The sequence below is a fragment of the Protopterus annectens genome, chromosome 2.part0 (assembly GCF_019279795.1).
Source record: "Protopterus annectens isolate FY-2018-M chromosome 2.part0, PAN1.0, whole genome shotgun sequence".
NCBI classification, from domain to species: Eukaryota; Metazoa; Chordata; order Ceratodontiformes; family Protopteridae; genus Protopterus; species Protopterus annectens.
The window spans coordinates 1082198953-1082213575 of NC_056728.1; the positions used below are offsets into that span (position 1 = coordinate 1082198953).

Genomic DNA, 14623 nt, shown 5'->3' on the forward strand with positions numbered 1-14623 from the left:
AGATGTTTCCTCTGGCATGTTCTCTTCCAACTGACTTCCTCAGTGGAGTATTCTGGGGAAGTTTCTGAAGGGGGGGTCCTCTGCGGGGACATCCTGAGGCCTGGGATCCCTGTGGTCCTGTGGATGGGAGTGAGTAGGCAAAGACACCTGCGCTGACGAGGAAGGAAGATCCGAACAGGATGATGCCTGAGAATGGGGAGTAGTCATCACCCTCCTCATGACTTCGAAGGCAGTCCACCCCTGCTCTGAAGAACTCCCCCGACCTGAAAAACAAGATGTTGGGGTCAAAGGAATCTGCAAAGCACAAGACAGAGGCTTCGAAGCTGAGGTAGGAGCCGAGCCCATCTATGCCGAGGCCCCCAAGAGAAAAGGTCAGATCCAAGGAGGCTCTGAGGACCCGACCGGCAAGTGTCGGCTCCCAGAGGTCTCCTGCTCTGACTGGATGGAGACACTTGGGGCAGATACCAAATTTGAGGAGCCAATGGGTCCCAGCCCGATGCAGACACAAGTTGGATATTGGAGTCTTCCAGCTCAGAAACTGAAGGATAGATCAGAGGAGGAGCAGGTGCCGAAGGGGAAGATTGTGCCTGATCCGACTCCTTTGGCCTCAGATCCAAAAGTAACTTGGCCAAGGCAGGTATCTTTAGAAGCCTCTGCACCACCCTTCCACATCTTCACCTGAGAAACTCTTAGTTGACTTGGCAGACAGTGTTGTTGACCTGGATCTGGTCAAGAATGGCAAAGGGAGCTGATAAGTAATTGGCTCCAAAGATGGAGATTGGCTTTGATACTAAAATTCATTCAGCAAAGGGTCTTTCAGAGCCGATGAGTCCATAGTAGTAGTCTTCGGAGCTGGGGGTTCTTTCTGCTCTGATAAAATCTTTCATCGGGAGGTTCCTGACTGCTCAGAAGGTTCAGTTGAAGCAGACATTTTTGGCTGTTTGGTTTTCAGCTCGAAGAAGATTTTGGAGCTGGAGAATGACGTTTTCCCGCTTTCTCAGACTTATCCAATTTTGGAGCGGAGGAAGCAGGGGAAATAGCCTCGGAAAATGGGTTGTTCAATAACCTCTTCAAGATCAGTTTATCCGTACATTCCATAAGTGCTCTCTGATTGAACACGTGGCAAATGGAACAGGACTCCTGCAGCTGAAGGGGCCCCAAACAGTACACACACAGTGTGTGAGTCACTGAAGAACATCATCTTACTGCACTTTTTGCATTTTTTAAAACCTAGAGGCTTGCCTTACTTCTGAGACATGTTTGAGACTTACAGCCAAAAAAAAAACTAACCAAACAATAAAACTACAAACCAAACAGTGGGGAAAGAAAGATTTTTTTTATATACAATAAAGACAAATAAAAAAGTGGGGGGAGTCCTCTAACTTAAATGGACTGCGGTTAGATGAACTCTAATTAAAATGGAAGCTAACCATTAACGGAGAGGAAGAAGCTAACAAAAAACACTAACTAGTTAAACAGCTAATTAAGAGAGCAAAAGACGGGAAAGGGAAAGAGACACCCTCTAACTTAAACAGGTGTGAGTTAGACATCCTATAACTTAAACAGACACTAACAGAAATGGGGAAAATTGACAGAGAAAAGGTTACACTAACCTAGGGAAGGAGATATACAAGACAAGGAAAAAAAATTCAACTGCAAAAAACAAAAAATAATATTAGCTAAAGGGATTAAAATGGTAAATATAATAGAAAACTTAGCCCAGAGCTTGCTAAATCCTTCATGCAGAGCAGCAAATGAGATCTGAGGAAGTTGGGGAACTGCATTATGGGTAGGGAAGGATGCCCACTAGCTTTGCTGAAGTTCTTGAGCTTTGGAAAGGCCGAGATGGATCTGACACATCGGATTCGACCCATCAGTGATAATAAAGGTGAGATTGACAACAAAATATCTAGTTTTTTTTTTTGGTTTGGCTTATTCTTTTTGTTCTGAGATAAGTGTCTACTTTGTCCTTTCCAAGGTTGAACAATGACGCCCCTCCATGACTGACAGTGAAATAAAATGACCAACCCCATTATAGGTAATTTGAAGTAAATATGAACTACCCGGAGAATGAAAAGCTGCAAGTGATAGTGAATATTGCACTTATTATTTCTGATGTTAAATGACTTAATAGTTTGTGACAAACTGAGATGCTTCAAAACTTTATGTACCACAGTCTCCAAGTGACTTAAATGGAAAGATGTGAGTATAGCCATAAGCCTAGACATTCACAGGTATAAAAATGCATAACTGGTATACAAGATCTGGAAGATCTTAAAAATATGGCACTGCAGTTCAGACATAACCATCGATATTAAAATTGCATACCCACAGGATTAAAAGTATTCACTGAACCATGTTATATATTAAATCAGTGCCTGTTCACTTTTGACTTCAAGTTCACATACCCTTAAGGCACCTCAATATAGAAACAGACATACACATCTATCATAAGCATATACAATGAGATAGGGGTGAGAAATATATTTATCAGAGAGACAGCAGGTATTTCTATAACCAACTAAAAGACCGCAACACACAGTAGCTCAAATCCTTACATACTTAAAGGAAAAAAAAATGAGACTGCACTAAAAAAACAAACAAAAAAAAAAACAAAATCACACACACACCTACATCAACTCCTCCTCCAGATAAATAAAATCCCTAGATATGAAAATGGACAAATTATAATGGCAAATTTAACATAAAATAATAGAAAAAAAATCACAACAGCAACCAGGCAACTGAAAAATGGTATTACCATTAAATGAACGTATTTCTGCAACTCTAAATGGTACTACCATTAAATGAACGTATTTCGACACATCTAAACTAAGATAAACCTAACTAATCCACAAAGCCAACATATTAAATGTAACTCACAGACCACGTAGATAGTTACTAAATACAAAAAAAAATACCTGACATTATAAGAAAATAAAAAGTTAAACTTTATCTAACAAATATAGTAGAAAACCAAACATTATACAGCTGATAAAAACCTACAGAATGTTGTGCACGAGTAATACAATTATTTCATCTCATTTAAAAGGAACATGGAACAGTAATTCAAACTAAAAGCACAAATGAAATATACACTGGCCTGCTTTGTGTGATAAATGAAATGTATCTGTTCTGGAGAATTAGAAAACTGTAGGTTGTGACTCGTGGCTTTGCTACTTGTCAAACAACAAATTACCAAAATCTATAGGACAAAATCTTTAACATACCACAAACCAAACCACCAGATGCTGCTAATAAGATATTACAGCCATTGTTTTAAGGGCATCATTGTTTTGAGTAGTGATGATGGTAAGACATATTTGAAATGATTTTCAACCTTAATGCTTAGCATGCCTACTGAATTTACAGGCATATACATGTGCTAAACAAAAGTGAAAAGGGTGGAAAGTGTAAGGAAAGAAATAGGGTGTGTGCTGCTTGCTAGGCTGCCATTGCCCTGACTCAGTACTGCAGTTTTATTGGAGGGCAGATGTTGTGGATTTAGGGATAGAAATAGTTCAAGTATGATCTGTAAAACAACAAGGAGCATGGAAACAAGCATATGGGTTCCTCTCTACAGTACTTTTACATGAACAGGTGCCATGTTTTGGCTACTTAAACATGAAGATCAAAAATTCATTCAAAGTAAAAATAATGTATTTGAAACCAAAGTGTGTGAGTACTGATGGGAAATTAGCAGAGTGCTAACTGGTACAAGGCCTAAGCACCGGGTACATAAATGAAGTGTGCTGCATGGAGTGTGGTGATTACACTCCAATATTCTGAAAAAGACAAACAGTTAAGTGCCACAGTGGTGCGAGACCTGGCCTTAACTGTTGAGCAGGCCCTACTTATGTTGGTAAGACTTGGTATAGTGTCCAATGGTATAAGTTGCTTGTACTGACCAGCAAATGACAGCAACAGAACAAAAAATTTTGTTTCTGACTGTCCATACTGGTAATGCGCCCCTAACTTGTAATAAACTTAAGAAGTGGCTAGAATTGCAGGATGTGTTAGCACGTATTTTCTGAAATATACAAACCTGAAATTCAAATGACTTCAGTCCTTGGTGTTTTCCAAAAATGATAGAGGTTATGAGGATCAGACCAAAAGTATGAAGAAATAATCTGAATGTTCTATGAAGATCTGGATTGCTGGGTGGAATGGAGGTGAGTGTAAACATAACAGATTGCATTATACTGCCATCTGAGAAGTGCCCACGAAGTGTTTTATGGCTTTAAAAGCTGATAAAGCTCCACATACTACAAAGAATTATCATCATGTCACCAATCATAATTTTCTGTACACGGATGCCAAGATTCAGTTCTCGAGCATCGCTCTTAGGTGAATTTCTTGGAATCCATGTCTCGAATATATAACAAGCTGGTCATGATCGGTGACCTGATCATAATCCTCTCTCTCTCTCTCTCTCTATATATATATATATATATATATGAACAGCCACCACCACACACATACACACACACACACAATATCTGAATACTTAAGAAATGCAAGATTTAGGGAAGGCACAAAATCCTGCTAACTGTTATTCTGGAAACTAAATGCACAAGAATAAACAGATATCACTTTGCTGCGATATAATAGTGGGAAATGTAGTAAATGGGAGAAAATCTGTGTAATAAACAGTAGTCCAACCGTCACACAAATAAACTTAATACATGACACACTGCAGAGCTTTTGAGTTAAACAACTCTTTTTCAACATAAAACAGTTGCATCAATTAATTTGCTACTTAAAAAGGCTGACTCGTGGTTTTAGAAATCTGTCAGAGAATAGCAGTATCAATTAACATCACAGGTGTTTTAACTCTAAGTACAAAATGGTAATTCATTTCATTAAATAAATAAATATGTACCTAAACTTACTATAGCGTAATAACTTCATAGTATAATATAAATAAATATAAAATTGCAAAAAACATTTCACAAAACCATTCCCAACATATAAAATAAATGGTTTTATGAAATATTTTTTTGCAATTTTACCTTTGCTTATATTATGCTATGAAGTCCTTTATGGTTATAGAGTTTTTATAGATGTTATTACACTATAGTAATTGGAAATATACATGAGAAATAAGTAATTCTAACTAATTTGTTATGAAACTATAGTACTGAATTTATATGTGAGAAGTAAAATTTATTTAAGCAATAACCCACAAGTAGATGTAGGTATATCAGGATTTACCACAGTTGGCATGTTTAATCACAAGGACAAACTTTTCTTAAATAATGTCTTTGTACAATGGCACAGTAGTGTTCTTTCATGTTGTTTCCTTGTTCTTCCATGGTTTCTGATGTACTGCACATGTGTATGGGTCGTATGTTCCTGCGCTTGCATAGTACATCAGTACTGTTGAAGATAAAACGAATCTCTGTTACTGGATTTTTAGCTTTTTTTAAGAGTAGCAATGCAGAAAAGAGAATTGCCATTGCTGTTTTATGTGAGGGCAGTAAGTCTGTAAGGCAAAAATCTGGACATTCTACGAAGATTTGGACAGTTGAGAGGCACCAGAGTCTGATGAGGTTTATGGAGGGACAGCACAACAAAAAAGAAAAAAGAAAAAAAATCACGTGCGTTTCTGTTTCTACTTTTGAGAACATACCTGAAATTTCTTCTGTCTTGTGCTGTCCCTCTAACATATTCCATTAGAAAAGTCTGGCCGATGAATGGTAATTTAGTGGCCGGACTTTTTTTCTAGCAGTATATGCTTGATTTACAATAGGTAGGCTGGTCGGTCTGTCCAATCAGAGTGCTCATTTTTGAATAAGAATGACCCATCTTTGTATAGTTGATTTTACCTGTGTGAGCACTTCACCAAAGTAATTGTCCCCCTAGTGACATACTGAAAATATACAATGCTGCTTTGAAAATAATACAAGTTAAATTAAGGAACAGCTAATCACAGAATCATAACATGCAGAAATGCCACTTACTGACAGCAAAACAATCATGCAGCAAATGGGAAAATGCTGAACTGGGACTCTTAAAAACTACCAAACATAAATTTATTGATGAGAGAATGACAGAGATTCTGTCACACAGGCATAGCCATAAGGCAGCAAAATACAAACAGAACAGAAAAGGAAGTAAAGTGGCAAAATTATGTGCTCCTTCCCCTTTGGTTTATACAATTAACTCTGAAATCACAGTAAGCCTAACAGAAAAATACCCCCCACTCCCAGTTGTTCATGTCTGGAACCTACATAAATATCGGCTCACTAAGTAAAAAACTGGGAATATGTCTTACAACCACCGCCTAATTGACTTACAAAGCATTCAATTATCCACGACATAACATATTAATTTTTAGGTGCATTGTAGGCCACCATTTTTTGCCTCATTAAATGAGTGACTTATTTTAGGTCTCACTTCTAATTCATAGAATCAAGGCACCTACCTCAGCCTTCTTGTGTATAGCCTGACCGATAAACCATATAACTGGTTTATTCTCATACATGGCACACCACTTTTTATTTAATACACTGTACACAATCTTCTGACTTCAAAGAACTTTAAAAAAAAAAAAGGTCACACTTTCTTCTGCAAATGAAATGAAAGTAGTGATAGGTTCAATGGACTGTTTCATGTATTACCACTAAACATTAATGTACAGAAGGTAAAAGTGGCGCCTACATGTGTTAGCAATACTCACCATTGACTTTTGTGGTGTGTGTGTGTGTGTGTGTGTGTGTGTGTGTGTGTGTGTGTGTGTGTGTGTGTGTGTGAGTACACTAGCTAGTGGAAGAAAAGCAGTAATAAAAACTGGATAAAAGATAAGACAATAAACCAAAGCTGACAGACTTCCTCTTTTTACCTCATAATGTTTCAGGTAATGAAAAGAAATGGTAAGATCTCATAAAAATAATCAAAATCCAGATGTTAACTTCTGGCCGAAACTGTATTCTTCATTAGATAAGCTGGAACATAACGATCTCTCATCTAATAAAAGTATTTTTGAAAAAAAAAAAACTATGGCAGTTTACTCTTGTAAATAATTTCTTACAAACAATCTGCAACAAAGGTCACCAAAAAAGAAACATAGTCCTACGAGAAAGATAGTCGCACTCTCACTGATCACAATATGAAAGAAGACAGGCCTCTATTCATGTCCTGCATATGTTATTTCATATCCCATATAATTCTGCAGGACAGGTCATATGTTTAAACGGTATAGTTTGTATTTTTCATCACTATATGTGCTACCTTGCATCCACTGAGTGCTAGGATAGGGCTCTGGCATCTCTGCAAGTGTACCTGTCAACCTCTTAGCATAAGAAGTCTGGACAAAGCCTAGAATAATAGGCTCATAGGTTTATACTAGGCTATCTGCCCTAAGGCATTTATAAGCCTAGCCCAAAGTTTTGTGGCTTACGCCACCCCTTATGTTAAAAAATACTGTGCCCATTAGTTTGTTGTGCCTCTGTCCAGCAGTGACACAGAGATGATTCCCGGGTGAACAAATTTTAAATATTACTCTTATTAACTTAGAAAGTTTCTAGAATAAAAGGTTTTGCATTGCCATGCATTTTCAGAAGGATATGAGGTCTGAAATTCAAATGTCTTTAATTATTTAGTGAATTAAATCCTCACTAATTTGCCAGACAACCACACATTTTATGAAGAGCAGGCCAAAAATATGAAGCAAAAATATGGACATTCTGTGAAAGCCTGGACAGTTAAAAGGTATGCCTGCAACCATAAAGATTAGTGGGCAGTCAGAAAAATGAATGAATGATCTTCCTTTTGTTTGCTACCAGTGTGTGTTTCACTTGACCAACAACACTCATAGGAATCTCTGTAGCTGACTGCTGTCATCTTTAATATAGTGTTTACAGTTTTGATACAGCAAATTTTACAGTAAATGATCTATTTTTCAGGCAGTATAACTGTGCCTAACTATGGCAATTTTTAATTACTTTCTTAACTTACAAATATGCTTATGACTGTGGGCTATCAAATGCCTGAAGTCTAAACTAGTGGATAATTTGGTAATGTTAAAACTAAAGTACTATGTAAGGCAGTGTAATGCAACATTATACTAATCATCACTTGACATTTGTTTAAGTTTTAAAAAAAATACACAACTGATGGTTAGGCGGGTACATAGAACACAGGAATACGTGGTTTAAAATTCTGTAACAAATAAATGACATTAAAAGTATTTCACACTCATTTGTCAGAAAACATAACTGCAACATGTTCTGCAAAAGCTGAACTGAAAACACGAGCAATACACCTAGCACTACTGGGAAATCACAATAAAGCATTTCAGTATCTTGACTATTTCTAAACTAAAAATGGTATTAATACAATAAAACACTTTTAATGTTACACCTACCGCTACTTGAAAATCACAGTAAAGCACTTCAGTACATTGGTTGCTTAATGACTTCTTCACTTCTAAAGACATTTTTATTTATTTATATTTGTTTTCCGGGGTAGAGCACCAATGTCCATGAACCTCTGTTCACCCTAAGTCCAGCAACTACATCTTGACTTGCTCAGTCACACAGACAATGGAGGCTGACAGAATCAAACCTTGCACTTCTGGACCACAGGAAAAAGCCTTTAAAGAGCTCCTTAATCCTCTAATCCATCTGCCAGACTGTTAAACATAGAATTCAACAATTTAAAATGTCTTGTATCTAGATATACTGTACAATAACAATAAGGTATTCTATGGCATGGGATGATTTTTTTAGCCGTGGCTTTCAGTGCTGCCATACAACACCGAACCATTCCAAATAATCCACTATCCACTGTGCCTTAAATATGCAGTTTGTATCAGCTTGTTTATGGAATGTCTGTGAAATTGCAATGACCTGTAATATCTTATTTCAGCTTTACTGTCAGAATTATTGTATTTACCAAAGATTAAAAAACACTAACTATGTCATAATAACATTTTATGTGGACATTGACCTCTGTTTTGACTGGCATGTGTTCATTTGTTGTGAGAAAGTCCTTCTACATTGCACAGCTAATAAACAAAGGGATTGTGTCTAGATCTAGGAATATCATTGTCTCCCTTTAAGCAGCCCTCTTAGGCCAGTCAGTGAATATAATGTCCCCTTTGGCATGTATCTGTCCATATACATGCAACAACTGTATCACCCGCAAGGATACCTTACTAAAAGGATGCAAAGCCTAAACAACAGGTCCTACATAGACCAACTCAAAGCTCTGTCACTACAACCGGTATCTTAAAGACTGCTAAGAGATGATCTGTGTCTGTCATACAAGGCATCCTCTGACACAATACTGATGGATTTACTGCACATCAGCAATACCAACTACATCAGCAATATTTGGTCTAGGGATGTAAATCTCTTCTGTAACATCAACAGAAAGGTTTGGAGGGGCAGGTATATCTTGGAGTGTTGCTCTGGAACAAACTCCCCATCCACATAAAACAAAGCTTATCCCTGTCCATATTCAAGGGTAATTTGGATACTTGGATGGGAAACAGAAAATTAACCCCGGACTGCCCCATGTAATACTTATGGACAAAAGCAGCTTCTAAATGCTTTATCCCATGCATGGGGTCCCCTCAAATTATCTATGGTATGATCCCAGTTATTTTCATTAGGGCTAATATATATAATTATCGACAATGGGATTAAGTAAGTCCAATCTGTAACCAAATGGAATTAATTTGAGCACACAAAGGGAAACTGGCTAGGCTTAAAATGGACTACAAGGGCATCTAGCCTAGTACTTCCCAATGAATGTATAAAAATGCATCCAACATATAAGCAGAGAGTGCATTATTCTGTCTTCAGGGATATTAATCAAGAAATCTTGCATCTTATGTCACGTGTGCATTTTTTCCTTCTCAGCTGAAACCTATCCTACTGCATCACAAGTCCAAGGACCCTTTCTAGCCATAACCAGGGCCAGTCAGTGCTTTAATGTCACAGTAACATAAAAATGCCTGCAGGCATGTTGGGAAAACACAGTAATCCAATAAAACAGAAAAGGCTCTTGGGCTATAAAAATGAGAAGGTACTTAGAAGAAATGATCAACAGCAGATGAAAGGAGAGATGCAAAATGACTAAACATTAAAAAATGCAGCATAATGTCAATTATGCTTGTTTTATTACACTGTCCTAGCAAAATAAATAAATAAGTGAACCACCACCTGTATATCAAACATTCTTTGCCAAGGCATATTGCTACACCTCAAGATGACAAGTAACAATGGAAGTCAGCTATCTCAGGTGGATGGCATCAAAACATCATAGAAGTCAGCTGACTAAGTGATACATCTGTTAAGGAGTATGACACATTTCTGAGTGAAAAAAAATCTTGTCTTTCTTTCGGCTTTTCCCGGTTAGGGGTCACCATGGTGGAACTCCGGTCCGGTAATGACTGGCAGTGAATTTTTTTCGGTGTCGAGTTGCCAGCCCGGCGCCCAACCTTCGAAGAAGGCACACCCACACATGCACGCACCTACCTGCATGTCTTTTCAAGTTTACTCGACCGCAGGGAGGACATGCAGACTCCACACAGAAGGTGCTCTTAGCCGAGAATCGAACCGGGGAACCTCTTAGTGAAAAAAAATCTTGTCATTATTTATATTTTCAAGAACCATTTCTTTGGAAATACTGGCAAACTAAAACAGAAGAAAAATGCAATCACCTGCTACTCTGTAAACATGCTTCATGAGATAGAGAATTAACTTACCAGCAAGTGCACCAGTTTTCCATTTTTCAGGGACATTTACCATAAAATACCAGAGCAATAACAAAACAGTACTGGAAAATGTGACATTGCTATTTTAAGCCAGAACATTCACAACTTATATTGCTTCTTGCATGTACTACTTTTAAACCTGTTCAGCTTACAAAACTTAGTTATTTTTTTATTAAGAGTTTGTTTTAAATTTGCTTATATACAGATGCACTAAAATTACAAGAGAATCACAGTAATGACTGTAAATAGCGTTTTTATAATTACAGTATATTTCCCCGACTTTCAACTAATTTAGAAAATCAAGATGGAATTATCTGTCAATACTTGTAAGTTGATGTCCCTGCTTACTAAAACACTGAAAACTATTTGCAGAGGTCCTCATACACTACTGAGCAGTTAAGACAACTTGCCCTAAAACAATGTACTATATGCAGGTTAAGGCTGATAGAATGAAGGCCATAACAATGTTAAATGATAAGAAAAGTATACTATCATCCAAATAAGGTTATATTGATTGATATCATTATTATTACTGATGAAAGGCAGTCTGCCTGGACAGCAAAAATATCCATTTATGAATGTCCCACAAATATAAAAATCTACTAATACTTCTCTGAACTGCTCTTATGTAACACATCACAATGAAAATATTAAGGACATTTCACTTTACACACATGCAATAGTACCCTTTGAACAACAGAATTCATAAATCACACTACAAAATTATTTCCCAGCTAGCTAAGCATCTCACTATTTCTATAATCTGCAATGCATTTCATATGGACTGATTCAAGTTTTGCTTTAGTTCACAGCAAGACTTTGTCCAACTCAGGATGTGCCGAGAGCTGGAATTCTTACTGAAAGTAACCCAAAACTAAAAGAAGCAAATGGAATTCATTTTACAAGAAGTTGATACTTCTGTTTAAAATACAACTGCAGTACAAAGAAAGATTAAGCAGAATCCAAAAAGGAAGTCACACAAGATAACAGACAGCAAGCAATTGTGCGTGCCAGTGCAGTTGCTTTAAGCTGATCTATTAGTTCTCAGCCTCAGCAAGAACAGCATCTCCCTTTATATTACAATGAAAAGGTTGCAAACCATTCAAAGACAACAAAAAAGAAACCCTGGGTCTCACAATTCAAAATATAGTGCCCTATCTGCTACATTAGAAGAGAAAAATAAACATTCAAAAAGTTCTTTGTTAAACATAAAGCAGCACCCACACCCACCTTGTTGTGTCTTTCGGCTTTTCCCGGTTAGGAGTCGCCACAGTGGAACTCTGGTCCGCTAATGATTGGCAGTAGATTTTTATGTGCCGAGTTGCCAGCTCTGACGCACAACCTTCAACGAAGGTACACCCATTCACGCATGTCTCTACACAGAAGACGCTCTAGCTGAGAATCGAATGGGACAACATCTTACTGTGAGCCGACAGCGCTACCGCAGCACCACCACCGCAGTACAGCACCCACACCCACCTAACCACAAAAAAGAAAAGGTCAAATAATACACATTTGCCTCGTCTGACAGCATTTCTTTACTGATATGAAAAGGAACCTGTGCTGCTATTATCTTGCAATTCGTGCATCACAAAAGCAACATGCAAAAACAATGTTTTAACAGTACCTTTCTGAACTGGTTGGCTTACCTGAAGACAAATGAGAACTCTCCAAGGAGTAATGTTGCACCATTTTCCATTTTAGGAGTGCTGAAGTTTAAAGGACACCTGGGGTACACAAAGCAAATATCACTAACTAACAGTATAAGGGATGTTAGCTAAATACGCCACAATTCATTAAGGGAAATCAGTTCTGTGGCTATCAAGAAAGAAGGCACATGGACAATCTGACTTGTTTAAATACTAATTTCAAGTGTGGATGACAGAGTTCTGAGATAATGGCACTGCCAAAAGTCAACAAGGGTGGTTAAAATGGGTCTATATTATAAGATTGAAACTTTAAGTAGTCGAATACCTAAAGTTCGATCTGTAAATATCGAAAGCTAAAAACCGCAAACGGCCACTTCAACACAGGGAAAGAATTTGCTTGGCCGTTTTAAAATAAAATAAAAAAAAAAAAAAAAAATTTAAACCCAAATCAGGTGGGTGGAATTGCCCTGCCACCCACCCCAACTAAATATACCAACTCAGAGACCACTCTACATTGGACAAAAGGGCAAATTCCACATAACAGCCAAGCAAAATTTTTCCCTGATGAAAAATTTGCGGAAGTGGCCATTCATTGTTTTTAGCTTTTGATATTTACAGATTGAGTCTTTGGTATTAGACTACCTACATTTTTGATCTTATAATACTGGTTAAATGTACTAGGCAAGAAAAGGCTGGCACAGGAATAATGGACCAGCAACCCCATGTGAGCTACAAGTTGTGTGCTATACCTTACCTCTCGATTGTCATGAATTTGTGGAAAAATATAAGCTTTTATGCTAAAAATATTAGTGTGCCACAAATTTCTGAGCTGACCCTTTACATTACGATTTCCAGAGTTCAGTTTGCCCCTCCTCACCAGCCCCTGCACTGAGCTTTGTGACATGATGACATCATTAAAGGCTCAGTGGAATGCATGCAATGGCTTTGTCTTCCTTTCAAAACCATTGATTACAGTTCAGTGTAGAAAAAAACTGGGCAGCTGACTGTGATTCAAAATTTCTTGTTTGATACTAAAAGTAACAGGAAAATATAAAGTCCTGTGGGAGTATGTTTCACTTCTCTGCACATGTACTTGACTTAGCTACTGGCTTGGTCATGTCATAGTACCAAAAGGAACAGAAATACCGAGAGTCTAACAGTTTCCTTTCTCAGCTGCTTTGAATATTTGGCAAATGGAAGCATGCTCAATAATAGAATGAAACAGACTGTTTGGGAATGTCATCTGTAGCAGGCAGTAACCGAACATGAGAATAAACAACTTACCAAAGGGAAGTGCTAAAGTCTGCACATTTGAAAAATGTAACATCAGATGTCATTTTGCAAGATGTATCACCACATAAATAGTTAAGTTGCAAGGTACATAATTACAAACAGGTTAGGCTAGTCAGCCTGTTATAGGTACAGATCACAAAATATGCTCTGTTACCTTTTAAAAGTGTTAAGACACTATGTTTTAAGTATATTGGTTGTACTTTTGTGTTATCAAGAACAGAAAACCATTTCATAGGTTCATACTTCAAGTATTAGGCTAGCTGCTCTCACAGGCCATTTTAAGCCTAGCCAGTTCCCCTTCAGATAAGTAAAAGGCTGGTAAGGTATAGAGATGATGGAAAGTGCATTGTAAAAGATTGAACCAATGTTCTAAAACTTGCAAAATAATGCAACTTGGAAGCAACCACGACAAATGGCTAAATGGCTTGAAAGGCAGAAGCAGTAGCAAAAAAATTAGAAAGGAAACTGGGGGTCCTTCTATCATATGATCTAAAGGTGAGCAAGCCATTTGAAAAATACAAAAAAATTCAAGCAGCATATTTCCTGGCAGATCAGCTCAGGGGATTAAAGCTATGAGCTGTTAATGAGCTTCATTATATACAAAGGGTTTGAGTTACTTAATTTCCATTTGCAAACTGTGTGATTCTGAGAAAGTCACAATCTGACACTGCCCCTGGGCCATCTGTGAAATGAGTCACTTGCATTAACCTAGCTCATTTAGAGTTAGATTGGCCTTTCCATCCCTACAAGAGCTCTGAGTTTAAAACAGACGTTTGACTGCACTGATTTTTGGATTTTCTGCATTTAAGGTTTGGATACTTCCATTACTATTTAATCTTGGTCTTATTATATTACAGTTAGTTTCATTTTAAATTTTGCTTTACTGCAACTTTTTTTTCTTGGCATCTAGAAGTAGATCCAGCCACAGCTGGCTTTAGGCATTTGCAAATCCTCT

General features: G+C 37.5%; 1 protein-coding gene across 1 annotated transcript in view; it reads right to left on the reverse strand.

Annotated features, from left to right (window-relative positions):
- Positions 1–14623, reverse strand: part of BNC2 (basonuclin 2) — a 2846732-nt gene that overhangs the window by 748264 nt on the left and 2083845 nt on the right. The window lies entirely within an intron of this gene.